Source organism: Ascaphus truei, chromosome 5, assembly GCF_040206685.1.
Source record: "Ascaphus truei isolate aAscTru1 chromosome 5, aAscTru1.hap1, whole genome shotgun sequence".
In the NCBI taxonomy this organism is placed as follows: Eukaryota; Metazoa; Chordata; class Amphibia; order Anura; family Ascaphidae; genus Ascaphus; species Ascaphus truei.
In genome coordinates this window covers 293454680-293481961 of record NC_134487.1, presented here as the reverse complement: position 1 = coordinate 293481961, position 27282 = coordinate 293454680, and the positions used below count along the sequence as shown (strand labels likewise).

Below are 27282 nucleotides of genomic sequence, written 5' to 3'. Positions count from 1 at the left end.
GCCTCCGTGTCTTTACTCACTGAGATCCCTGCGCCTCCGTGTCTTTACTCACTGAGATCCCTCCGCCTCCGTGTCTTTACTCACCGAGATCCCTCCGCCTCCGTGTCTTTACTCACCGAGATCCCTCCGCCTCCGTGTCTTTACTCACTGAGATCCCTCCGCCTCCGTGTCTTTACTCACTGAGATCCCTCCGCCTCCGTGTCTTTACTCACTGAGATCCCTCCGCCTCCGTGTCTTTACTCACTGAGATCCCTCCGCCTCCGTGTCTTTACTCACTGAGATCCCTGCGCCTCCGTGTCTTTACTCACTGAGATCCCTCCGCCTCCGTGTCTTTACTCACTGAGATCCCTCCGCCTCCGTGTCTTTACTCACTGAGATCCCTCCGCCTCCGTGTCTTTACTCACTGAGATCCCTCCGCCTCCGTGTCTTTACTCACTGAGATCCCTCCGCCTCCGTGTCTTTACTCACTGAGATCCCTCCGCCTCCGTGTCTTTACTCACTGAGATCCCTCCGCCTCCGTGTCTTTACTCACCGAGATCCCTCCGCCTCCGTGTCTTTACTCACCGAGATCCCTCCGCCTCCGTGTCTTTACTCACTGAGATCCCTCCGCCTCCGTGTCTTTACTCACTGAGATCCCTCCGCCTCCGTGTCTTTACTCACTGAGATCCCTCCGCCTCCGTGTCTTTACTCACTGAGATCCCTCCGCCTCCGTGTCTTTACTCACTGAGATCCCTGCGCCTCCGTGTCTTTACTCACCGAGATCCCTCCGCCTCCGTGTCTTTACTCACTGAGATCCCTCCGCCTCCGTGTCTTTACTCACTGAGATCCCTCCGCCTCCGTGTCTTTACTCACCGAGATCCCTCCGCCTCCGTGTCTTTACTCACTGAGATCCCTCCGCCTCCGTGTCTTTACTCACTGAGATCCCTCCGCCTCCGTGTCTTTACTCACTGAGATCCCTCCGCCTCCGTGTCTTTACTCACTGAGATCCCTGCGCCTCCGTGTCTTTACTCACTGAGATCCCTCCGCCTCCGTGTCTTTACTCACTGAGATCCCTGCGCCTCCGTGTCTTTACTCACTGAGATCCCTGCGCCTCCGTGTCTTTACTCACTGAGATCCCTGCGCCTCCGTGTCTTTACTCACTGAGATCCCTGCGCCTCCGTGTCTTTACTCACTGAGATCCCTCCGCCTCCGTGTCTTTACTCACTGAGATCCCTCCGCCTCCGTGTCTTTACTCACTGAGATCCCTGCGCCTCCGTGTCTTTACTCACTGAGATCCCTCCGCCTCCGTGTCTTTACTCACTGAGATCCCTCCGCCTCCGTGTCTTTACTCACTGAGATCCCTGCGCCTCCGTGTCTTTACTCACTGAGATCCCTGCGCCTCCGTGTCTTTACTCACTGAGATCCCTGCGCCTCCGTGTCTTTACTCACTGAGATCCCTCCGCCTCCGTGTCTTTACTCACTGAGATCCCTCCGCCTCCGTGTCTTTACTCACTGAGATCCCTCCGCCTCCGTGTCTTTACTCACTGAGATCCCTGCGCCTCCGTGTCTTTACTCACTGAGATCCCTGCGCCTCCGTGTCTTTACTCACTGAGATCCCTGCGCCTCCGTGTCTTTACTCACTGAGATCCCTCCGCCTCCGTGTCTTTACTCACTGAGATCCCTCCGCCTCCGTGTCTTTACTCACTGAGATCCCTGCGCCTCCGTGTCTTTACTCACTGAGATCCCTCCGCCTCCGTGTCTTTACTCACTGAGATCCCTGCGCCTCCGTGTCTTTACTCACCGAGATCCCTCCGCCTCCGTGTCTTTACTCACTGAGATCCCTGCGCCTCCGTGTCTTTACTCACTGAGATCCCTCCGCCTCCGTGTCTTTACTCACTGAGATCCCTCCGCCTCCGTGTCTTTACTCACTGAGATCCCTCCGCCTCCGTGTCTTTACTCACTGAGATCCCTCCGCCTCCGTGTCTTTACTCACTGAGATCCCTCCGCCTCCGTGTCTTTACTCACTGAGATCCCTCCGCCTCCGTGTCTTTACTCACTGAGATCCCTCCGCCTCCGTGTCTTTACTCACTGAGATCCCTCCGCCTCCGTGTCTTTACTCACTGAGATCCCTCCGCCTCCGTGTCTTTACTCACTGAGATCCCTCCGCCTCCGTGTCTTTACTCACTGAGATCCCTCCGCCTCCGTGTCTTTACTCACTGAGATCCCTCCGCCTCCGTGTCTTTACTCACTGAGATCCCTCCGCCTCCGTGTCTTTACTCACTGAGATCCCTCCGCCTCCGTGTCTTTACTCACTGAGATCCCTCCGCCTCCGTGTCTTTACTCACTGAGATCCCTCCGCCTCCGTGTCTTTACTCACTGAGATCCCTCCGCCTCCGTGTCTTTACTCACTGAGATCCCTCCGCCTCCGTGTCTTTACTCACTGAGATCCCTGCGCCTCCGTGTCTTTACTCACTGAGATCCCTCCGCCTCCGTGTCTTTACTCACTGAGATCCCTCCGCCTCCGTGTCTTTACTCACTGAGATCCCTCCGCCTCCGTGTCTTTACTCACTGAGATCCCTCCGCCTCCGTGTCTTTACTCACTGAGATCCCTCCGCCTCCGTGTCTTTACTCACTGAGATCCCTCCGCCTCCGTGTCTTTACTCACTGAGATCCCTCCGCCTCCGTGTCTTTACTCACTGAGATCCCTCCGCCTCCGTGTCTTTTTATTTATTTGAACTTTTCTAACACGCTACTCACCAAGAAAACTCTGTACTAGAGCGCGTCTGTGTGACACATCCGGAAAACTAGCAACATTAGTTATTATTATAAGTATATTGTTGGATCTGTAAACTGTCCGAGCTCTCAGAGACGAGGCCGCTTTACATAAACCTCCCTCATCCCTCTTTACTTACGTTCTTGCGTAAACCATACGTGGTACTTGAGAGTAAACCATATGTGGTACTTGAGAGTAAACCATACGTGGTACTTGAGAGTAACCCAGGGGTTCTCAAGTCCTCCCAACAGGTCACGTTTTCAGGATGTCCTGGCTTCAGCACAGGTGACTAAATCAGTGGCTCCAATATCGATATCCCTGCTTCTGCATGGGTGGCTCATTCGAAGACTGAGCAACTGATTGAGCCACCTGTGCTGAAGCAGGGATTTCCTGAAAATCTGACCTGTTGACGGGGGTCTTGATGACTGGAGTTGAGCCCCCTGGAGCTATTAGCACAGTGTGTTATATTGCAAGCCTGGCTCCTCGTCCCGTGAAGTGCGACACTCGGACGCTGCCCCATGCGCCTCTGAGGGCAACAGGCTCTTTCAGCTTCAGCTTCCTGTCAACCCGCCAGCGGTGGGCGTCTCATTAGGTTGGGTTGGAACCTGCGCTCAGAAGGTGCGGTGTGTGACAGGCGACATTCATTTGAGGCCCTCGGGGTCCCGTGTCTGAGAGCTCCCTGTCGAACTCTCTGCCACAAAGCCGACTTCTCACTGGCCGTCAGTTTAAAAATAGCTGGGACGTTAGCCCATTGCCGGCAGCGCTGAAACAAAATTGGTTCTGTTCGGCTATAACAACAAGCTTTGTTGTTGCAGAGACACATGTCTTGTCGTTCCTCATTCCTGCGGGACCGGCTGTCCGCACACTGCGCTGCGATGAGTCCCCGTTCTCTCCTGCAGCCAAGCGGCTCAAATCTGAATTGGGGATTGCAAGCCGTTTCGGGAGGTGGCAGTGTAGCCTGCTGATTTTGATAGTCAGTAACACTTCTCTTGCCCCGCTGGCATGAGTTAAGGTGGCAAACTCCTCCGCGGTCAGGGCTTGTAAAGCAGTGCGGTGGGTTTCTTGTGGGCACGTGTGGAAATGAGATGTTTCTATCTCTTTGTTTGACATTGTTTTGTGCATCGGGCAAATGAAAGGGAAAACGTTGGAGTCAGGTCTTTTATATTCAACCTTATAGGAATAAAGAAATAGTCCGTTATTTGGGCTAATATGGTTATCAAGCTGCATGAGCTGTGTCGAGCGAGAATAATCTGTGAATGTGGATTAAACAGTGAACTATAAGTATATTTATTTAGACAGGGAACTGTCAGCAGATAAAAACGTTTAGGAAGAAAATCTGCAGACTTTGTCGTCCTTTAGGCCACAGGCGGCCATCTCCTGTCCTCAAGGGTCACCAACAGGTCAGGTTTTAAGGATATCTCTGTTGGTGGCAAGTCCTGAAGTATGGGATGGGTTTTTTTTTTTTCATCCTGCATTAGAGACTTCAGTGATTTAGGAAAGAAAAATAGATAACCCATGACTGGGTTATTTGCAGTTGCAGCTGCATCTTTTCTTCCAGTCCCTATAGGGTTGGTAATGATATAATAGTAATATCATAATAATAATAATAAAAAGTTAATATTACAAATATATATTTCCGTGATTCTACTGTGTCAGTGATCCATGGGATTCTATGACATTTTAGGGACAGTTAGTGACATGGAAGTAGTAAGAATGTTTTTATATATTTTGTGTATTTAACATTAATTTAAAAAGGCAATGTCTTACTCTTTTTGAAGAGATATTTATCAAAATAAATATGGTTACCATGAGGACTATTCGCTCCCCCTAATTTGCTTCATTCACCCCAATCTCACGTCAAACTGAGGTCTAACCTGGAGACAAGGATTCTGGGTAGCGACATGCAAATGAGTGATTCAACGATACAACGATATCAGCCCTAAATGGGAGCAGAAGGATAACTCCAGATAAAATAGCACTCATGTGGCACTAAACCACGATTTTCACACAGCTGTTCACAGCACTGAAACAAGACGTATACTGTTAATTTACGACCGATGATCTGAGCTGGAATCACTGAGACGTCATTGTGGTTTGACCCTGACCAAGTCCCCCAACACTTTACTGGGTCAGCTCTATTTCAGAATTCCAAAAAGTTCTCCTTTCTGTTTGATCATCAAGCCGCTTTTGTATGGAGGCGCACAAGGCGTAGCAGCTGCCCTGCAGAAAGCTGTAAAATAACTAAAGTAGCATTGTTGGGGCTGAAGGAGGAACTCGGTGGTTACAACACCGCCTTTGAACACGGTTCAAATCCCAGCATGAGCTCTTGTTGTGACCTTGGACAAGTCCCTTTTTCTTCCTGTGCCTCTGGCTCCAAAAATTAGGCTGTAATCTTTTAGTCTTGTGGTTTACTGTGCCTGCAATATTTTTTTATTTATTGCACTGTGTACCTATAGTGTGTGTGTGTATATATATATATATATATATATATATATATATATATATATATATATATATATATATATATATATATATATATATATATATATATATATATATATATATATATATATATATATATATATACAGTGGTTGACAAATCACCAAAAAATCTACTCGCCACACAAAAAAATCTACTCGCCACCTAATACCAAACGTGTGCTGCTTGGGCCAATATTAACTCGCCCGGGGGTTAAATCCACTCGCCCGGGGCGAGCAAATGTATAGGTTTGTCGAACACTGTATATATATATATATATATATATATATATATATATATATATATATATATATATATATATATATACACACACGTCCTAAGTTATGGTGGGTGAAAAAGACAACAAGAAACCTCCACTGTGAGCATTAGCTTATATGGGCTCCATGTAACAATGGTTTTTCAGACAAAAGGTGACACGTGTGTTCATTTGCATGTCATTTCCCAGAATCCCTTGCTGCAGTGGAAGCACTGTATGCTGGGGATAATGGTGAAAGGCAGGGTTGCAGACCTGCCTAAGACATGTGAATGTGCTCACAAGTGATCTTTTTATTTGCTATATATATATATACACGTATGCATATGTTTCACACTAGGTTGGTGTCATTTTTGCCCATTCTTCATGGGAATATTGATTCAGTTCTGTTAAATGTGTTGTGGATTGTTGTTGAACTGCAATCATCAAGTCTCGTCATAAATGTTCGATTGGATTCAAGTCACGATTTGACTGGGCCACTCAAGAACATGAATTATTTTCTGGTTCAACCACTCGAGTGTGGCTTTGTGCTTCATTGTGCTTTGAGTTCATTGTGCTGCTGAAATATGAATATTCTCCCCAGTGTCAGAGTCTTGGCTGAACGCAAACAGGTTTTTCTCCAGGTTTCACCTGCACTTTGCACCATCCATTCTCCCCTCTATCCTGACCAGTTTCCCAGTCCCTGCTGAAGTGAAGCGTCCCCTTAACATGATGCTGGCACCACCGTGACTGACAGTTGGGATGGTGTTGACTGGGTGATGTGCAGCGTCGAACTTGCGTCAAACTTAACGCTTGGAATTTAGACCAAAAGTTCAATTTTTGTTTGCGAAAAAAGCAAATTCTGTAAATAATACTGCAGACACGTGAAAAGAGGTTTAGTAGTTCAACGAGACAAAAATTTAACTTTTGGTCTCAATTTTAAGTGTTACGTCTGGTGCGAGCTCAACACTGCACATCAGCCACTCAACACCATCCCAACAGTCAAGCATGGGGGTGGCAACATCAGGTTATGGGGACGCTTCCCATCATCAGGGACTGGGAAGCTGGTCAGGATAGAGAGGAGAATGGATGGTGCAAAGTACAGGCGGATCCTTGATGAAAACCTGCTTGAGTTCAGCCAAGACTCTGAAACTGAGGAGAATATTCACATGTCCGCAGGACAATGACCCGAAGCACAAAGCCGAAGCCACACTGGACTGGTTGAACAAGAAGAGAATGAATGTTTTGAGCGTCCCCGTCACAGTCTTGACTTGAATCCGGTTGAACATTTATGGCTTGAAGATTGCCGCCATCGACGCTCCCCAACAAACTTACCAGAACTGGATCAATTTTCCCATGAAGAATGGGCAAAAATGGCACCATCCTACTGTGCAAAGCTTGTAGAGACCGACCCAAAAAGACTCCTAGCAGTAATTGGTATTACCTAAGGATGTTACCTAAGGGGCTTAATACTTGTGCAACCAGTAAATGTCACTGTTTTCCTTTCTCCTTTGCTGACATTAAACCTCCTCCTCATCTAACAGTGTTCCGTGTAACCACCACAACTCTGCAGCTTTGAATAAAAATAGTGTGTGTGTGTGTGTGTGTGTGTGTGTGTGTGTGTGTGTGTGTGTGTGTGTGTGTGTGTGTGTGTGTGTGTGTGTGTGTGTGTGTGTGTGTGTGTGTGTGTGTGTGTGTTGGTAAAGAGATGTATGAAATAAAATTTTTTAGGGTGCTTTGAAAAATGACTTATAATGGGATTTTTTTTGTAGAACTCCGTCCTCGTTACAGCACCAGCATTCAGTCCTTAGCTATATGCGTGCGCACCCAACGAGAGGGGCGTGTGATGTGTTCACTAGTATGCGGCTTACACCCTGATGTTGAGGAAGGATTGGCCTGGGGCAGGGCTGGCCAACTCCAGTCCTGAAGGGCCACCAACAGGCCAGGTATTAAGGATATCCCTGCTTCAGCACAGGTGGCTCAGTCATAATGACTGACTGAGCACACTGATGGACCCAACTGTGCTGAAGCAGGGATATCCCTAATTTGTGGCTTGTTGGTGGCCCTTGAGGACTGGAGTTGGTCAAACCTGGCCTAGCGGGACGGCAACTACCTTTGAAGCAGGTAACCACGGTCCGAATCCACTTTTCCCCTGTGCTTCTGGCACCAAAATGAGTCCGTAAATGTTGAATATTCGATGTCCGCGTAACATCAAAAGAAAATATTAACCCTCTGAGTGCCCCATGACGTAGTGGGGCAGGTTTTTTTCCGGGTTTGTTCGCGTCCTGCATTGCCCTTGAGCGCCGGGCGCAATCTGCCTGTGAACAAACGCAGGACTCCTCCGACCCCTCCATTTCCCAGAAAATGGCCTCCGTGGTTACGCGCTGCGCCGGACGGGCCGTGGCACTCAGGTACCACGACTCCTCCGCCCCCTCCATTTCCCAGAAAATGGCCTCCGTGGTTACGCGCTGCGCCAGACGGGCCGTGGCACTCAGGTACCACGACTCCTCCGCCCCCTCCATTTCCCAGAAAATGGCCTCCGTGGTTACGCGCTGTGCCGGACGGGCCGTGGCACTCAGTTACCACGACCCCTCCGGCACTCAAATGGTTAGAGATTAAATATATCCTGAACAACCAGTGGCTTAAAAAATATAGTGTTAAATGTGTTTAAGCAGCAAAACATGTGAAATATTCTGTATCTTTTTTAAAGTTCTGTAGCTTTAGATAATAGTGCCTGGGGGATTTTTGTATGGGGTTTTCCACTCTTAATGCCATTTTTAATGATTTTTAATATACCGAGCATCCTTTGATTTCTATAGCCGGTTTTAACCCACTTCCCCAGCAGGGCAAGATCTTTGCAACACTTTCCTGAAAATTTGTTGCAAATGTTCCCAGCAGTTTGAGCTGCAATCTGTAATAATAGATAATGTTACCTTAGTAATATAAGTATACATTGTAGCTGCTGAGTTACACTGACTGAAGCAGCCATCATGCAAAGAGAGATATCCGGGCGCTACCCAAACTGGGATGTATAGGGGAAGTCGCTCGTTCTTTTCAGAACATCACAACCTTATAAATCCTACAAGGTTCCCATCTCCTTCGTAGTCTCTTCCTGTGACTTTTGGTCTGGGAACTTACACTCCCGAGCTGAACAATTTGTTACCATTTTGTATACCTCAACCTGTGCTCCCCCTTTTTCTCTTTTATTTCTGAAGCAGCCATTATGTTAGGCACACCGGATTTTGCCAGATTTATAACAGGAGCACCAAACGATGGCCAGCTTGGGTGAGAGTGTAGAATTATATATTGTCACACGCTTTACATATACAAATAAAAATAGAAAGTAGTATTGCTGCTTTTAAATGGCTGAGTGCTTTAATTTTACTGTTGGTATGTTGGGCTGCAACTTTTAGGCATGAAGGAAAGCAAGAGATAGACCCCTAACTTTCCCCCAATTTATCCCATACACAGTCTGTTACGGGATATCCGCAGGTGCAGTAGCTCAGTAGGTGAAACAGCAGATCTGCCTGAACAATGACCCTGTGGTTGGGTGGTCAGTTCTGGGTGAGTCAGTTCTTGTGTAGACCTCTAATCCATCATCATTTTTAATAGTGTTACCAATTGATCTGGTATGCAGAGCTGTGTGGTGTACCGCATGCGCAGGGCCTGTCCTAATACTGTCATCGGAGGAGGAATATAAACGGGGGGGGAGAGGGGGGAAATTAACCGCAGAACGTTTAGCACTCTGGTTAACCCTGTTGTTGCCAGACTAGACTGAGACATATCACCATGGGTCTTAAAGAAACAATCCAAGCGGCACTTTAAAAATTAGATATTTGTTTTTGTTTTAATACATGCAGCCTTTGATTACATGAATTGAAAACGAATTGCCTACACTGACGACCGATTTGGTTCTCCCGTAATCGATCAGCAAAGGTCTTGCTTCCCAGGCTTCACTAAATGGCTGCCTTTCAGTTTCAATCAATCCTTCAGTCAGTGCAACTCAGCAGCTACAATGTAGCAGGAGCAGGAGAGATAATAATGGAGCTATTCCCACACCCAGGTAGAGATACTGTAGGTGCTGCATGTATATAGTAGGTGCAGGACACAGGAGCAGGTCAGGTTTTAAGGATATCCCTGCTGCAGCACAGGTGGCTCAATCAGTGGCTCAGTCCAAGGCTGATTGAGCCACCTGTGCTGAAGCAGGAATTGATTGAGCCACCTGTGCTGAAGCAGGGATATCCTTAGACCCTGACCCTGCTGGTGGCCCTTGAGGACTGAATTTGACCACCACTGTATTACAACATGGGGATGGTTATCCACCTCACAAAGTCACAGTGATCAGGGCTGAATTACTGCAGAAGCCATTAGAAGTCCCAATCTGGGAGCTGCCACATCAAATGTAGTTACATGAATATTTCATACTCACTGGAATATTGGAGACTAAATAATTTTATATGGAGAAGATACGTTATTTACAAAAAAACAAACAAACACATATCAACGATAGAATGGGTAAGAGTAAGTCTAACTCAAATCCATCACTCCCCTCCCCCCCACCCCCTCCCCCTCCCCCCCACCCCCTCCCCACCTCCCCCTCCCCCCCCTCCCCCTCCCCCCCCTCCCCCTCCCCCCCACCCCCTCCCACCCCTCCCCCCCACCCCCTCCCACCCCCTCACCCCCTCCCACCCCCTCACCCCCTCCCACCCCTCCCCCTCCCCCCCACCCCCTCCCACCCCTCCCCCCCACCCCCTCCCACCCCTCCCCCCCACCCCCTCCCACCCCTCCCCCCCACCCCCTCCCACCCCTCCCCCTCCCACCCCCTCCCACCCCTCCCCCTCCCACCCCCTCCCACCCCCTCCCTCCCCTCCCCCCCTCCCCCCCTCTCCTCCCCCTCCCCCCCTCTCCTCCCCCTCCCCCCCCTCACCCCCTCCTCCCCCCCTCCCCCTCCCCCCCCCCCTCCCACCCTCCCCCTCCCCCCCCCCCTCCCACCCCCTCACCCCCCCTCCCCTCCCCCCCCCCACCCCCCCTCCCCCCCTCCCCCACCCCCTCCCCCCTCCCCCCCCCCTCCCCCCCTCCCCCCCCCCCCCCCTCACCCCCCCCTCCCCCCCCCTCACCCCCCCCTCCCCCCCACCCCCTCCCACCCCCTCACCCCCTCCCACCCCCTCACCCCCTCACCCCCTCCCACCCCCTCACCCCCTCACCCCCTCCCACCCCACACACCTGTCAGACAGTCAGAGTGTCTGTATTACAGCAATGTGCGTGAGTACAAAGTTTGTCTGGGTGCTGCCTTCACCCGACCTGAACATGATGTTCTGTTTGGAAATGATGAGTATCTCTGTACAGAGATCCCCCAGGCTTATTATCCTTACATTGTGTATCGAACACCTTGCAGAACCTTAAAACCCCCTAGGTGGCAACACGTGTCCCTGCGTTCTCCTGCACTGAAGGGGTTAACAGGCGGAGTGTTGCGTGTGCTTTGGTGTAATGAGGCCATTAGCCCATGTTGCATGTGTGTGTGATGGTGTTGCGGGACACCTAGTGGGCAGTTGTCGTCGTTGCGCTGCCCATGGAAGACGGTCCTGTTGGTGGCTGGCAAGGTGAAAAGAGCAACCGGTTAAGATTTGACCTCATTCTGGACCCTGCGCATAGACCCTGCACTGAAGCCTGCGGGGTAACGGATCCAGTGATGAAGCGGTTCTGCCTGAGACGTCACAGGGCTGCACATTGATCTCTGCATGGTGAGGGTAGATATAGGAAACTCAGTGTTGTATGGTGAGTGCCCCTTGTGTCTTCTACATTGAAAGAGGGCGTGCTGTCACCCCTGGGGGATAGTTAGGGATCCCTGAGGAAGATGTGTTATGGTATTGAGTATTTTTACATAGAGGGCGAGATCTGAGCAGCACTTTACAGTCCCGGGTATAAGAGCATCAAGCATTCTCCTGCAATTCTCTCTGCATTTTTTGTCTCTTTCTCTCCATACTATCTAGTTTTCATTAACCTCTGATATGGGTTTTAACTGCTATTCAAGTCAGTGATGGGTAACGTGGCATTGCCATGTGTATGGCAGGATAGTGAATGCCAGCTTCCACCTCTCTCTCTTTCTCAGGATATATATATATACCGTGTTCGACAAACCTATACATTTGCACGCCCCGGGTGAGTGGATTTAACATCGTGGCGAGCTCCTATTGGCCCAAGCAGCACACGTGTGCTACTAGGCGGCGAGTAGATTTTTTTGTTCGGCGAGTAGATTTTTTGGTGATTTGTCGACCACTATATATATATATATATATAATGACAAAGGCTCCTTTGAGAGCTGAAATGTTGACCTTAGTAATAAACTTTGCAATTTTGCATAAGTCCTAGTGTGCTATCACTTGCTATATTATATCCAATTTCTTGGCAGTTAAAGCAAACAGATAGTACACCATTTTTTTTTAGGAGTGCCACTATATATATATATATATATATATATATATATATATATATATATATATATATATATAAACACCACAAAGTAAGCACACCTACAAAACATAGAGTAAGGCCAATATTGGCAGGTGCACGTGTCATATAGGGCATAAAGAAAATATACTCCACCAGGTTCCAAGGTGCACTCCCTTATGAAGGGGTACTGAGTTGCTACTTTTGCATGGTAAACCTATTTATATTTTTTTTAAAACCTGCATGCTGTGTCTTCTTCCTCGCTCCTCTGAACCTGGTAGTGGAGTATAATATATATGTGTGTGTGTGTGTGTGTGTGTGTGTGTGTGTGTGTGTGTGTGTGTGTGTGTGTGTGTGTGTGTGTGTGTGTGTGTGTGTGTGTGTGTGTGTGTGTGTGTGTGTGTGTGTGTGTGTGTATGTTATATATATATATATATATCAAATGGAAATATACCTATATTCTCATTTGCATGTCTTAGGCAGGTCTGCAACCCCGCCTTTCACCATTATCACCCAGAACACAGCACTTCCACTGCAGCAAGGGATTCTGGGAGATGACATGCAAATGAGCACACAGTGACACTTTTTGCTTCAAAACCATCGAAACAGCTGTCTGTGGGTGGGTTTACTGGCTATGCATCTTAACCCTGGCTGTGCTTAAAGCTGTGACCATGCAGCAAGCTTCAAAACCATTTTAAACATGGTTCTCTATAGGCTTAAGCTTGCTGCATGGTCACAGCTTTAAGCACAGCCAGGGTTAAGATGTAGGTTCCTCTTGAGGATTGAAGTTGACCACCCCTGCTGTATACCAATTCTATGAAGCCCTCTGTACTCTGCATGTAAAACTAAACGTCTTTCTTCTCCCCCTCATTTGCTTGGATGGAAGTTAATGCATCATTCCCCGTGCTGTACCCTGCTCCTCACCGTGCTGTACCCTGCTCCTCACCGTGCTGTACCCTGCTCCTCACAGTGCTGTACCCTGCTCCTCACCGTGCTGTACCCTGCTCCTCACCGTGCTGTACCCTGCTCCTCACCGTGCTGTACCCTGCTCCTCTCCGTGCTGTACCCTGCTCCTCACCGTGCTGTACCCTGCTCCTCACCGTGCTGTACCCTGCTCCTCACCGTGCTGTACCCTGCTCCTCCCCGTGCTGTACCCTGCTCCTCCCCGTGCTGTACCCTGCTCCTCACCGTGCTGTACCCTGCTCCTCTCCGTGCTGTACCCTGCTCCTCACCGTGCTGTACCCTGCTCCTCACCGTGCTGTACCCTGCTCCTCCCCGTGCTGTACCCTGCTCCTCCCCGTGCTGTACCCTGCTCCTCACCGTGCTGTACCCTGCTCCTCTCCGTGCTGTACCCTGCTCCTCACCGTGCTGTACCCTGCTCCTCACCGTGCTGTACCCTGCTCCTCACCGTGCTGTACCCTGCTCCTCCCCGTGCTGTACCCTGCTCCTCCCCGTGCTGTACCCTGCTCCTCACGTGCTGTACCCTGCTCCTCACCGTGCTGTACCCTGCTCCTCACCGTGCTGTACCCTGCTCCTCACCGTGCTGTACCCTGCTCCTCACCGTGCTGTACCCTGCTCCTCACCGTGCTGTACCCTGCTCCTCACCGTGCTGTACCCTGCTCCTCACCGTGCTGTACCCTGCTCCTCACCGTGCTGTACCCTGCTCCTCACCGTGCTGTACCCTGCTCCTCACCGTGCTGTACCCGGCTCCTCACCGTGCTGTACCCGGCTCCTCACCGTGCTGTACCCGGCTCCTCACCGTGCTGTACCCGGCTCCTCACCGTGCTGTACCCGGCTCCTCACCGTGCTGTACCCGGCTCCTCACCGTGCTGTACCCTGCTCCTCACCGTGCTGTACCCTGCTCCTCACCGTGCTGTACCCTGCTCCTCACCGTGCTGTACCCTGCTCCTCCCCGTGCTGTACCCTGCTCCTCACCGTGCTGTACCCTGCTCCTTCCCGTGCTGTACCCTGCTCCTCCCCGTGCTGTACCCTGCTCCTCACCGTGCTGTACCCTGCTCATCACCGTGCTGTACCCTGCTCCTCACCGTGCTGTACCCTGCTCCTCACCGTGCTGTACCCTGCTCCTCACCGTGCTGTACCCTGCTCCTCACCGTGCTGTACCCTGCTCCTCACCGTGCTGTACCCTGCTCCTCACCGTGCTGTACCCTGCTCCTCACCGTGCTGTACCCTGCTCCTCACCGTGCTGTACCCTGCTCCTCACCGTGCTGTACCCTGCTCCTCACCGTGCTGTACCCTGCTCCTCACCGTGCTGTACCCTGCTCCTCACCGTGCTGTACCCTGCTCCTCACCGTGCTGTACCCTGCTCCTCACCGTGCTGTACCCTGCTCCTCCCCGTGCTGTACCCTGCTCCTCCCCATGTTCACTAGGCGGCCGCTGTCTCTGTGACGGGCGCGTGCGCACTCTCTGCTGTCCTGTCCGTTGGTGACAATTCCTCAGGGGAATCTGCCAAGCTGTGTTGTCAGGTAGTTCTTGTGGTGCAGGGCGGTGCTATAGTGCAGGGGGGCTCAACTCCAGTCCTCAAGCCCCCCAACAGGTCACGTTTTCAGGCTATCCCAGCTTCAGCACAGGTGGCTCAATCAGGGAGCCTCTGATTGAGCCACCTGTGCTGAAGCCGGGATATCCTGAACCCCTGACTTGTTGGGGGGCAGCTGTTAAGCACCCCTGCTATAGTATGAAGCTGTAACGTGTTTAGGGCAGCGGTGTGCAAACTTGGGGGCACGCCCACCAGGGGGGGTGCGAGACTGTCTGCGGGTGGCGCGGGGTTTACAGAGGAGTGCCCGGGGAGCGGCGAAGGCCTCTGTAAACCTCACTTACCTTGGCTCCGGCGGCTTCTTACATGCGTCGCCAAGGCAACGTGACGTCATGATGCCGCTGACGCAAAGATAAGAGGGGGAGGGGGGCGTGGAGAGAGTGGAACTGCCGGCAGGGGAGTGCAGGGAATAAAGTTTGCGCTCCCCTGGTTTAGGGGGCTGGTCTTCCATTTGTTTAACTTTCTAATGCTTTGCAAATCTCCAGCCCTGTGCAAAACCCTCAGAGGAAAACTCTGCTGTACTCTGCTGTATACTGTCAGCCGCTTATATATAAATCACCTACTTGATTTGGCAGATTTTCTGCTTTATCATACAATTGTTCCATACATTTTAACTGTGTGCAATGTGTTACACCCAATCCCCCCCCCCTTTCACTACAAAGGGGTTCGTAATATACCTGTATGCCAGGGGTAGCCAACTTCAGTCCTCAAGACTCCCCCCCCCCCCCCCAACAGGTCAGGTTTTCAGGATATCCCTGCTTCAGCACAGGTGGCTCAGTCTTTGAATGAGCCACTGATTGAGCCACCTGTGCTGAAGCAGGGGTATACTGAAAACCTGACCTGTAGGTTCCTCTTGAGGATTGAAGTTGACCACCCCTGCTGTATACCAATTCTATGAAGCCCTCTGTACTCTGCATGTAAAACTAAACAGATTACAATACGGTAACCTGGTTTTCTCGTTGTGTTACAGGCTGTCCCGGCTAATTCCGGTGTCACAGAGCAGATTGAATTGGTGCTGCCAGAACCCGGTAAGAATGACGACAGCGCTGACATCTTCCCACGTACGTATGAAGCAGGGAGCCCGCAGCTTACGATTGTCACTGTTGCTATGGAAATGTAAAAGGCCCTGGACTACTTTTTTTATGAGGTGTCAATCAGCCACATTTACCATAACCTATTAAGTATGTCCTTGGTCCTAGAAGGGACTGTCTCTTTAACAGCCGGAGAATTACCAAACACACCACAGAAATGCACTGTGCAATATGAAGACATTAAGTATGGCCACACCATTACCTGACTGTCGTGCACCTTAAAGGGGCAATCAAAGTGGGCAATATTTTATTTTAAGCATGGGGGTCTCCGGAGCGGAACCCATTAATTTCAGCTCCGGGGACCCCCTGCTTCTGGAGATACTCACCTCCGCAGGGGGCGCCGGTAGCCGCACTGCTCGGCTAGCAGAGATCACGTAATGGCCGCTTTCCAAAGCTCCCGCACCCTGCTGGCCAATAGGAAGCCGTGATGTCATCCGGGGCGGCTTCCTATTGGCCCACGTGACGTGGGAGCTTTAAAAAAACCAGAGGTATATACCGGCGCCCCCTTCGAAGGTCCCTACCTCTGGAAGCAGGGGGTCCCCGAAGCTGAAATGAATGGGGTCCAGCTCCGGAGACGCCCTGCGTCAATCCTATGTTTAAAAAGAACCGCCTGCTTCGGTTGCGCCTTTGAACCTGGTTCCACGGTTTTCACCCTTTGAAGAACGTGCTGTGACTTGATGGGACTCGAGCCCACGTGTACGAGGGAAGTGCTAAGAGTTTATCTTTTCCCAATAACCCAGCCGCGTTCTATATGATGTATAATATGTAACATTACAGTGTAATATTGCAAATGACGGGGGAGGAAATAGTATGGAGTCTTGCAGAGTAATATTTGTTATCACCACATTTTTTACCCCACGGTTCCACGGGCCACATTTTGAAAACCACTCATTTAGATATTATTAGAAAGACTCAAGGAAATAGATTTGTCCCTGTTATTTTGCATAGTTCTGCAACACGACTTTCAATCCAACATTTGAACGGTTATTAACGGCATTTTCGTTTCAGATGAAGTTCTAATGAATACAGCAGGCGTGCTTTTAATTGGATGCAACTAATTGGGACTAAGGCACGGAGCAAACATGATTGCATTGGAATTAGTCCTTTGTAATCAACATGTTGATCATCTATGATGCTTGGTTAATATAGTATCCAAATTCCGGTAGCACCCATATATAAGATAAAAGCATATGCTTGCAATGCCACCAGTGTATAAAAAAAGCAGGTGTGGGTCTGTGTGTATCTGTACATGTGCGAGTGTGTATATGTGTGTGTGTCTGTATGTATGTATGTATGTATGTATGTATGTATATATATATATATATATATATATATATATATATATATATATATATATCTGTGTCCCTGTGTTTAAACCATGACGGTTGTTCTGTAAACGGAGATATCTCTGATGCGGTGATATCTATCAGGTTCTACGGGATCCTCAGACGTAACATGGAAGCCCACAAAAGACAGAAGATCGAAATACATAAAAACTGACAGGGTTTATTGTTCCATTCAAGGAAACAAAACTGTGTGGGGGGGGGGGGGATATGGAATCTGCAGTGTGCAGAGCTGCATGCTAAAGGCTATGGCACAAGGACAGAGCGCAAATAGTACTAAGGAAAATATCAGGACAAACTAAAGTTAGCTGCAAGCATTGCAGCGCTACATGCAAAGAGCAATAGTAGGAGGGGACAAATAATAAACGGGTAAATAGTGCAAAGGGATTGCAAGACCACAAACAACAAGGTATCTGTGTCTGTAGATCTGCAGAACTGGAAGTCAGATGAAAAGGAACAGGGAAAGTTGCAGCGCAAGAGAACAAAGAACAAGCAAAGAATAAAAAACTGGGTGGAGTTTTATACCCAAACTAAGGCTGCGGCCAGGGTGATGCTGAGAAGGCGCGTGCACGCTCGCCACGATTAAACACATTGCTACACTGTGTGTGGCCAGCGTGAGTGCGCGCCTGTGTGTCCCTGTGAGCGCACGGCGCTCAGCTGCTTGCAGAGACAAGCACATTTGTTTTTGCCACTCGCTGGCGCGTCACGTGAGCGGTTCGCCCAATGAGGGCGAACCAGCTCCATGATGTCATGGCCGCGCTCCCCGACATGCCCCCCACACACGCGCAACTAGCTGGCAAGAAACAGCGCTGCCAATCGGAGCGAATGATGTCACAGCGCTCGAGCGCCAGCGCGCACACTCCAAGCCTAGCCGCAACCTTACGATGGCAGCTGGCCTCATGGACTGTTCTAGTTCTTACCAGTTCTCGGCCTGAACCTGTCTCCTCCCTACAGATCTACAAGGAGTACTGCAGGAGGGAACTCCCTCTCTTAGGCCTCCCTCTGCCGCCAGGTTTTTCGGGGTGTCTAACGTGAAAACTGGAGATCAAGTGTGGGGTATGAAACTGAGTGGCCAATTCCGATGACTTTTCCTCTAGCCCGTAACCTGCCCAATTCGCCAAATAAAATAGTTTCCCCCCTCCCCGCCATACTTGGAATCTAGGATGTTCCGAAACTCAAACTTCAGACCAGAGTGTAAGGCCTCAGACTCAGAGGTTTTATCTTTAGTTCTCTGTGGTTAACAGCACGCTTATCGAAATCCAACCTGCTTTCGCCTTGTTCCTCTAATTGAATATAATGTTCATTAGCAGCAGAAACATTGTGAGCATCAAAAACAAGCCCTACCTTTGGGACCATACCGGTCTCTTCCCGGCCACTATGATCTTGCTTTCTTTGTTCCAGGTCAGAGGTTGACGTTTGCAAAATATCTACCCCATCTTGCTGAATTAGGCTGTGCTTATAGTGCCGGCGACGGCGTAAGTGTCGCAAGGTCGCGTCAAAACAAATGCATTGCCCCCGTCGCGTGCGCTTATAGTAAGCGCGGCGCGGCGGCTTGGTTGCGATCGCTGGAAGTCATCTCAATTAGATTTTTCCAGCGACCGCAGCCTGACGTCGCGTCGCCGGCACTATAAGCGTAGCCTTACGTTCACTGTGAACAATAAATTGCAGTATTTCATCTTCGTTGTCTGAGCTGAAACTGTGCAGATAGAAAAGTCGTAGATCACTATCTGAAAAATTATTTTCATCTTCTTCATCTGCATCAATTTCCCCTGGTAAATCACAACGACCTGAAGAACCGAGCTTGCCGCAGGTATTTCCCTTCCATTTCCCTCTCTGTGGACTCATGCCCGATTTCTCCTTCTGTGCATGAATCCTGCTGCAAGTGATATCAGCACCGGGTTCTACATCAATTTGGCAATCAAAAGAGCAAGGAGTAGGCAGGGATTTCACTTTTATTTGATCGATCATGTCTTGATTTATCTCTTGGAAATTATTCATCGCCGGTACCTCTATTGTGGATCCCCGGAACTCCAGAGCAAAGATAGACAGCTTGATTCATCACTTGTTTCTCGGGTGCCATCGCGAAACATGGACGACAACTTAAGGGAACTTGTCTCCTAGTCAGTGGTTGGATTATGTTCCGTCAACTAGGGCATTCCTAGGATAACAAGAAAGCGATGGCGCATCAATGAGATCAAACTGCAGGGTTTTCAGTGGAAGAGTATGCCACTTCAGAGGACCTGAAGTAAGGATTGACCCGTCAATTGTTCTGATTTCTTCTTGTCTCTTGTTATCCCCAAGTTTTTAGCGGAGGATAAGGCAAAAAGGTTCCCGATCACTCCAGAGTCGAAGAGGACTGTAGCGTCAATAAGGGTCATGGTCTTCATACAGCTGGAAGGTTCAAGTGTGCCACGGCTGCGTGTAGTGTGTTAGCACAGGAAAGTGGAGTTTTTTGGCTTCTTAACGCTCGACAGGTCGACTCCTTCAACCACCGAGTTAGGGTTCGGGTGTAAGTTCTTGGGTTTCCTGTGACATTCCCGCACAAAATGCCCTAGCTTGCCACAATAGAAACATAAATCTTGCTTTTGCCTTCTTTCCGTTTCCTCCTTAGAAAGGGATCACCCTATTTGCATGGGTCCGGGGGAACGTTCCCTTATATGACCAACATTGGTTTCATGTTGGACTGAATCTAGGCGTTCATAAATACTTCTGGAGTCCTTGCTTTCTCTCTTACATTCTTTTTAACGGTGTTCCAATTAAAGCTGCAGTTCAGTCAATATCCTGCATGTGTGGATTTTTTTTATATATCAGTTCTGTAGTAAGAAAAAATACTTTTAGTATTTTCTGTTTAAAAAAAAAACAACTTTGAAAGACCAATTTTCTTGTATTCTATTTTAACAACCATTTGCTAAGGCACTGCCCCTTCATGTCCTGTCACAAGCCCTGGCACACCCCTTTGTGAGCCCTGCCCTCCCTCTTACACATGTCAGTGCAGGAGTGCTCATGAATATTCATGAGCTTCTACTGACTGACAGAAGCAGAGGAAAAACATATCCCATATCTAAAGATTTCGCCGATCAATACATGGAGAACGAATTAACTGGCAGCTATACAGTTCTTTAGGTAATTAGAGATTGCCCACATGAAACTATTGAATTAAAAAAAAAAAAAAAAAAAAAAGACTGAACTGCAGCTTTAAGTAACTAAATCCACTAACCCTGAGTAGGTAGCAATTTTCAGAACAACGTGGGCCAAAATATCTTTAATCTCTTCTCTAAGACCTCTATAAAAGAGGGAAGCCCTTTTATCTTCAGGCCAAGCGGATTCTAGTACTAGTCGATTGAACGGGGTAAGATACGCCAACATTACTTTGTTGCCCTGCCAGAGCTCCAGAATTTGGCTGTCTGCTGATTGGACGATATCTCATCTATAAAATATTCACTGAAATTCTGCTTTAGACTGTTCTAGATTGTATTGCAGTGGGATGTCTAAATTCGCTAATGGGATAGCTCATGCGGCCGCATCCCCTCCCAAATAGGATATAATAAACGCTACCTTAGATTGGGCTGTCAGGAAAAGACATAGGTCTGCCCAAAAAATTGAGTTGACATTAGGTCAAAAATATCTGATTTTTCTGGGGATCCCCAAAATACCGTTCTGGCGATGGTAAAGGGATTGCTTGTGGAAAGTAATGCGGAATGTGTGGTACCCCACTAGCCGCTTGAGGGCCAGGAGACCCCCGCGGAATAAAACTGGGGGAAGCAGGAACAGTCGGTGGCACCCCTTTATCAGATAAAGGTGTTTCCTGAACCTGCAAACTATTCATTGTAGCAGTTAACCCCATTATAACTCCATTATAACTCCCTGCATGACCCACAAGGTTTTGGGTAGCTTAGCCAGCTATATTCCAGTGGGATCCATGTACCTAGGAGGGACTGCTAACTTGGGCTCGTCAATCTATCAGGATGTATGTAACCATTGGAGGTAACATGGAAACCCACAAAAGATAGGAGACCAAATACGTAAAAACTGACAGGGTTTATTGTTACACTAAAGCAAACAAAACTGGGAAAACAAAATGGAGTCTACAAATTATGCAATGGTACATGCTAAAGGCTATGGTAGCTAAGGGAACGAACAAGGACATGGGGCATATAGTACAAAGGAAAATATCAGGACAAACTAAAGTTAACTGCAAGTATTGCAGCACTACATGCAAAGAGCAATAGTAGCAGAGGACAAATAATAAGCAGGGGCAAAATAATGCAAAGGGATTACAAGACAACAAGCAAGAAGGTACCTGTAGATCTGCAGAACTGGGTGCCTGAATAAAAAGGAACAGGGAAAGACGCAGCGCTAGGGAACAAACAACAAGCAAAGAACTAACAGACTGGGTGGGGTTTTATACCAAAACCAAGATGGCAGCTGGCCTCATGGACGGTTTTAGTTCTTACCAGTTCTGTGCCTGAACCTGACTCCTCTGTGCGCCCCTGTATGTCTACGAGGAGTGCTGCGGGAGGGAATTGTGACACTCGCACAGAAAGCCTATGTGTATAAGGGCCTTCGTGTGTGTATCCGTGTCTGTGTATAACAGTATGTTCATATGTGTGCATTAGTTTGTGTTCTTGTATCAGAGCCTGTGTGTATCCTTTTTATGTGTGTGAGCATTGAGTGTGCATCAGGGTATCTGTGTGGGTGTATCAGTGTGTGTTAGTGAATTTGTGCCATAAATGTCACAGGGCAGCATTAAAATAATATTTATAAAATATTTGCCCCTTGGCGTCGCTCCTCTGCTTATTCTGATTTAAATACTAATATGTCCAATGTATCGTTCTTATGAAGAAACTTGCCATTCTAAAGCAGTTAGTTATTATAATATAAGATAAGAGGCATGTTAGCCACCTCTGGGGTAAAATAAATCCTGGCAGGCATAAGTAGTTTATTATTGAAGTTTAATTTATTTGATGGTAATTAGCAGCTAAAAGAAAATGATTTGATAGTTGCTACATTTGATAACATTCTAATACTTCAATAAACTTCTCCTCTAATTTCTCCATTAACCACGCAGTGACTCACTAGATGTGTATATACTAATGGGTCTATTTATCAAAGTCGCAGTTGGAAAACAAGAGCACAAAAAATTACACCTTATTTTCTAAAGTAACATTCCCATTGAAATTGTCACATACAGTGAACACCTGTGAGCACGTGACTTGCATACGGGACAAGAGTTAATGTGTTACCGTGCAGTCTCTGCAATGTGTTACCGTGCAGTCTCTGCAATGTGTTACCGTGCAGTCTCTGCAATGTGTTACCGTGCAGTCTCTGCAATGTGTTACCGTGCAGTTCTCTGCAATGTGTTACCGTGCAGTCTCTGCAATGTGTTACCGTGCAGTTCTCTGCAATGTGTTACCGTGCAGTCTCTGTAATGTGTTACCGTGCAGTCTCTGCAATGTGTTACCGTGCAGTCTCTGCAATGGGTTACCGTGCAGTCTCTGCAATGTGTTACCGTGCAGTCTCTGCAATGTGTTACCGTGCAGTTCTCTGCAATGTGTTACCGTGCAGTCTCTGCAATGTGTTACCGTGCAGTCTCTGTAATGTGTTACCGTGCAGTCTCTGCAATGTGTTACCGTGCAGTCTCTGCAATGTGTTACCGTGCAGTCTCTGCAATGTGTTACCGTGCAGTCTCTGCAATGGGTTACCGTGCAGTCTCTGCAATGTGTTACCGTGCAGTCTCTGCAATGTGTTACCGTGCAGTTCTCTGCAATGTGTTACCGTGCAGTCTCTGCAATGTGTTACCGTGCAGTCTCTGTAATGTGTTACCGTGCAGTCTCTGCAATGTGTTACCGTGCAGTTCTCTGCAATGTGTTACCGTGCAGTTCTCTGCAATGTGTTACCGTGCAGTTCTCTGCAATGTGTTACCGTGCAGTTCTCTGCAATGTGTTACCGTGCAGTCTCTGCAATGTGTTACCGTGCAGTCTCTGCAATGTGTTACCGTGCAGTCTCTGCAATGTGTTACCGTGCAGTCTCTGCAATGTGTTACCGTGAAGTCTCTGCAATGTGTTACCGTGCAGTCTCTGCAATGTGTTACCGTGCAGTCTCTGCAATGTGTTACCGTGCAGTCTCTGCAATGTGTTACCGTGCAGTCTCTGCAATGTGTTACCGTGCAGTCTCTGCAATGTGTTACCGTGCAGTCTCTGCAATGTGTTACCGTGCAGGTCTCTGCAATGTGTTACCGTGCAGGTCTCTGCAATGTGTTACCGTGCAGTCTCTGCAATGTGTTACCGTGCAGTTCTCTGCAATGTGTTACCGTGCAGTCTCTGCAATGTGTTACCGTGCAGTTCTCTGCAATAACCTTTTTTCCTTCTTGCAGTTTCTTACAATGCTGGACTCAAACAGGCTGCAGGAAGAGAAGCCTTCATGCAAATGACTGTCCTTTGGGGTGAGGTAGTAGGTTGTTTAGTTTTAGGGTCACACCCTGAGTTTCAGATAACTATACAATCTACTGTCTTTCCTGAAGTGGCTGTAATTTCACCAATGGATACGTACGTCCCACCAAGAAGTCTCGTTATACTCCTCGTCTCGTGTATAAGTAACCTGCTGAAACCTGGGTTCTGGGCTCTATGTCTCCCCCTTGTGGTTCATTCTCTTCATTTCATGTGATGTTCCTTCCTTTTTGTTATTGTTTCACACATACATGTCCACAATCCCACTGCAAAGTTTTATTACCCCTAATTTCCAAAGCAAAAGGACTGCGAAAGGGTTAACTTCTAGCATAATGAATACAATGTGTTGTAGTACACGAGAAATAAAAGCTGCGTTCCCACATGGGACAGAAGAGTCTGCTGCTGGAAGATGGGAAATGAACGGGCTGTTTTTGCTGCGTTGCCGAATATCTGCCATGTGCGCCCCGGGACACCGTTGCCTTAGCAGGGTGAGGTAGTAGGTTGTGTGGTTTCAGGGTAGTGATTTATGCCCCATTCAAGAGATAACTATACAACCTACTGCCTTCCCTGAAACGCAGAATTGCATCTCCACCGCAAGGGGCATTAACCAAAAGCATGGATCAGAAGTGCACAAGCCACGGAGTAAGTAAGAAAGCCGACAGCCTGTGCTCCCGAGTGCTGCCGGTCTATAATCCACATGGTATTGTCCCAACTCTGTTTGTTTGTGAGACGTACAGTTATAATAAAAAAAAATAATAAAAGGTATCCAATTTATACTATTATTTGTAATCCTGGTGTTGTTGTTTTTTTTTAATCAATGAGATTTGTTTATTATAGCGTTATAGATATAGATATAGATATATATGTGTGTTTATATAGGTAGGACTCATATTAATAGGCTCAGTCTTTAAGATGTAACTTCATCCAAAATGCTACCCCAAAATAAATGACATAGACTTATAAGAGTTGGGTAATGAAGAGTCATTATATGGCAAAGCTGATGGGCGTGTTCTGAATGCCCCTGTGTCCGCTGCTGCGACAATCTATAGCCACTGGCTGCTGAGAAATGGATTTGTGTTGGAAAGCCTCTCTTTAGAGCAACTGAACATTTAAAAAAGGTCCATAAAGCAGCAATATTGACCTCAACGAGACAAAGCATTATTGAATGAGGTATCCTCTAAACCAGTAGTGCTCAACTCCAGTCGTCAACACCCCACAACAGGTCAGGTTTAAAGGATATCCCAGCTTCAGCACAGGTGACTCAATCAGTGGCTCAGTAGCACAGAATACCAGCGCCCCATGCATCAAATGAAAAGACAGTGGAAGTACACTTCCTAAATATGTCACATTTCAGACAGCAAAAAATGCACATTTTTCAATGCTACTGCATCAGCGTACACACACCTCTGGGTAGATAGGACTCTTTGTATTTCTTAATACACAGACCTGCGCCAATATGCAAATGTAACTCCGCCCTAACTCCTCCCACCTGCTCCATCACTCCTTCGTCTCGCCGCAGGCAGACGCAGATTTACTCAAAAATGGCGCAACTAAGTTTAATGGCGCAGGTATATTTCAGTTGCAGCAACAGAACGACTTTGCGTCAACATTTTGCCTCTGATACATTGAGCCATTTGTTGTTGATTAGTTCTTATCTTGGGTAGCAGCAGGGTTTATAATCTGTGTTACACCACTGGCATAAAATATTATATTCCAGTGCGCGAGAGCAATTGTAGTTAAGAAAGATGTGAAACTAGTAAGAAAGTCATTATCTTAAACAGTCCTCGGGTGAAACTGTGCCATGCATTCTCTGCTGAGTAATTAAAAATCTTTTCTACAAGTTTAGCAATTAAAGATATTCCTCCCCCCCCGCCCCCCCGCGGGTCAGAACTGCACTTTACTGTAAGCAGCTCGTTAATTAGGTCCACAACAAAGAGGGAAGTGAGTAAGTCAGCGTCACATCTCCTAATACCTGAGGCCAACGCTTTAATCTTGTTTTGGAGACTGGGAGAAAAAAGAAGGCGATAAACTGGGATTATACAAGTGATACCTTTCACTAGGAGGTGCCTGCAGCAATATGTCTGAGAGAAGAGAGCAACGTGGGGGAGAGAGGCTTGCTACAGCCGTACCTGGAAGATCAGCGGGGACTCTTCACCCAGCAGTGGGCTGAACATTGTGTGTTTGTCTTTGGATCCACTATATATCTGACTTTGAGCACATTCCATGCAGCACTGTGGCTTTTTCCCCTATCACCGAGTGTTTGGGTGATGTATATCTGTGCATTTTAGTAGTGGACATAAAGTGTTTACTATTTTTTATCATTGGTATTACACTTTATTACTCTTGCCTTGGTGCGCCCCTGTGTTCCTGTTTTTCATGGTTGTTTGGCACTGCCGTCGGAGTTCTCCGCTGGGATCCATCTTTGAGGTGGGGGAAGACGCTTCGAACTACAGGAGCTGCAAAAGGACAGAGAGGAATCAGCATTCCACACCCATAAAGAGCGAGAGCGTGGACTGAACACTTTCCTAATGTGTTGATGTTCCTTTATTTGCAGCACTTAACAACTACAAAAATACACGTGATACTTACCCAATTACATTTATTAGCTATTTTACGTAGGGAGGATGAAAGATTGAGGTAATCTTGCTGGGAATTGAAGCTTGTGATTTACATTGTTTTGTCTATTATGTCAAACAAGAACAGTGCAGCAAAGTGGTAATTGCATAAGGAATCATATCATTCAACACCTGTGTCCACCTACATGGAACTAAATATGTGTTCTTATGAGTCGCCTTCACTTTCCTGACCTCACTGGGAAGTCTCCCTGCCCCAAAAACTCACTTCAGGGCCGACGGAGCGGCTCAGTAAGACATGGACTCTGAGAATAACTACACTGATTTTCCAGAAGAGGAGGCTGGTTTGAATTCCTTGTGACCTTGGGTCTCAAGCACCAACATTATGGGGCAGGGACCCACTGTGCCTGCACATTTCGATGTACAGCGTTGGATACAGTGTCAGGCAGTGCTTAGGTATTTACGCCTAAGCAGGTGAGCAGGGCCCTTTAGTGGGCGTTCTCAGAAAATACTCCTATGTTCTTTCATAGGGTTCCTTTGACCACATGGAATTAGTCCCAGCACCCCAACTCTGTCTAGACAGTAGCAAGAGTGTTCCCTCCGCCCCCCTTGTAACCCTTCCCTTTTCTCAGAAAAACCATATGTTGGCACAGACCTGAAGCATAATACGTGCAATGAACACACCTAGATACAAATCACAGCGCTTATGAAATATCAGCCCTTATGGCAATTTAGAATAGCTTTAAATCATTATTAGTGGGTGTTAAATGTATCTGCAGTAATAGTTGTATTCGCTGGAGGTGTAATACGCAAGACTTGCACAAACAAGTTCACAGAAATGCAGACTAAACATATTCTGCCTTTAACAGGTTTTCTTATACTTTCCTACTCCGGTTGCAGTCTCTCTTCTCCACGTTGCTCCAACACATTTTCCGATTTCATCCTCCATCTTACTTTTGGTCGTCTTGGTCTTTTAATCTCTCTTGGAATCCAGTCGAGTACCATCTTTGTCCAACGATAGTCATATCTTCTTGCAAGGTGTCTGTCCGTTGGCCATTTTAATTTCGTCACCCTTGTGATGATGTCACAGACTTTTGTTTTGTTTCAAACCCACTCACTCTTTTTCCTGTCTCTTCGGGTAATACCCAGCATGCATCTCTTCATACATCTTTGCGTTGTCTGAAGCTTTTGAATGATCTTTCCATTAGGGTCCAAGTCTCACATCCATACGTGGAAGATCATTGGAGAGGCCTTCATCCAGCAGTGGATGGACAAGGGCTTAAGATTATATGTGTATGTGTGTATGTATGTATGTATGTATGTATATATATATATATATATATATAT

General features: G+C 47.8%; 2 long non-coding RNA genes across 2 annotated transcripts in view; one reads left to right on the top strand and one right to left on the bottom strand.

Moving 5' to 3' along the window:
* LOC142496204 (uncharacterized) overlaps positions 1-24151 on the top strand; it is a 51345-nt gene extending 27194 nt beyond the window's left edge. The window contains exons 2-3 of the long non-coding RNA XR_012801919.1: positions 15453-15543; positions 23290-24151. This is a non-coding gene — a long non-coding RNA (uncharacterized LOC142496204). The remainder of the gene's footprint in view (positions 1-15452; positions 15544-23289) is intronic.
* Positions 17204-27282, bottom strand: part of LOC142496205 (uncharacterized) — a 14742-nt gene continuing 4663 nt past the window's right edge. Inside the window, exons 2-3 of the long non-coding RNA XR_012801920.1 lie at positions 25710-25818; positions 17204-19729 (exon numbers count right to left, since the gene is read on the bottom strand). This is a non-coding gene — a long non-coding RNA (uncharacterized LOC142496205). The remainder of the gene's footprint in view (positions 19730-25709; positions 25819-27282) is intronic.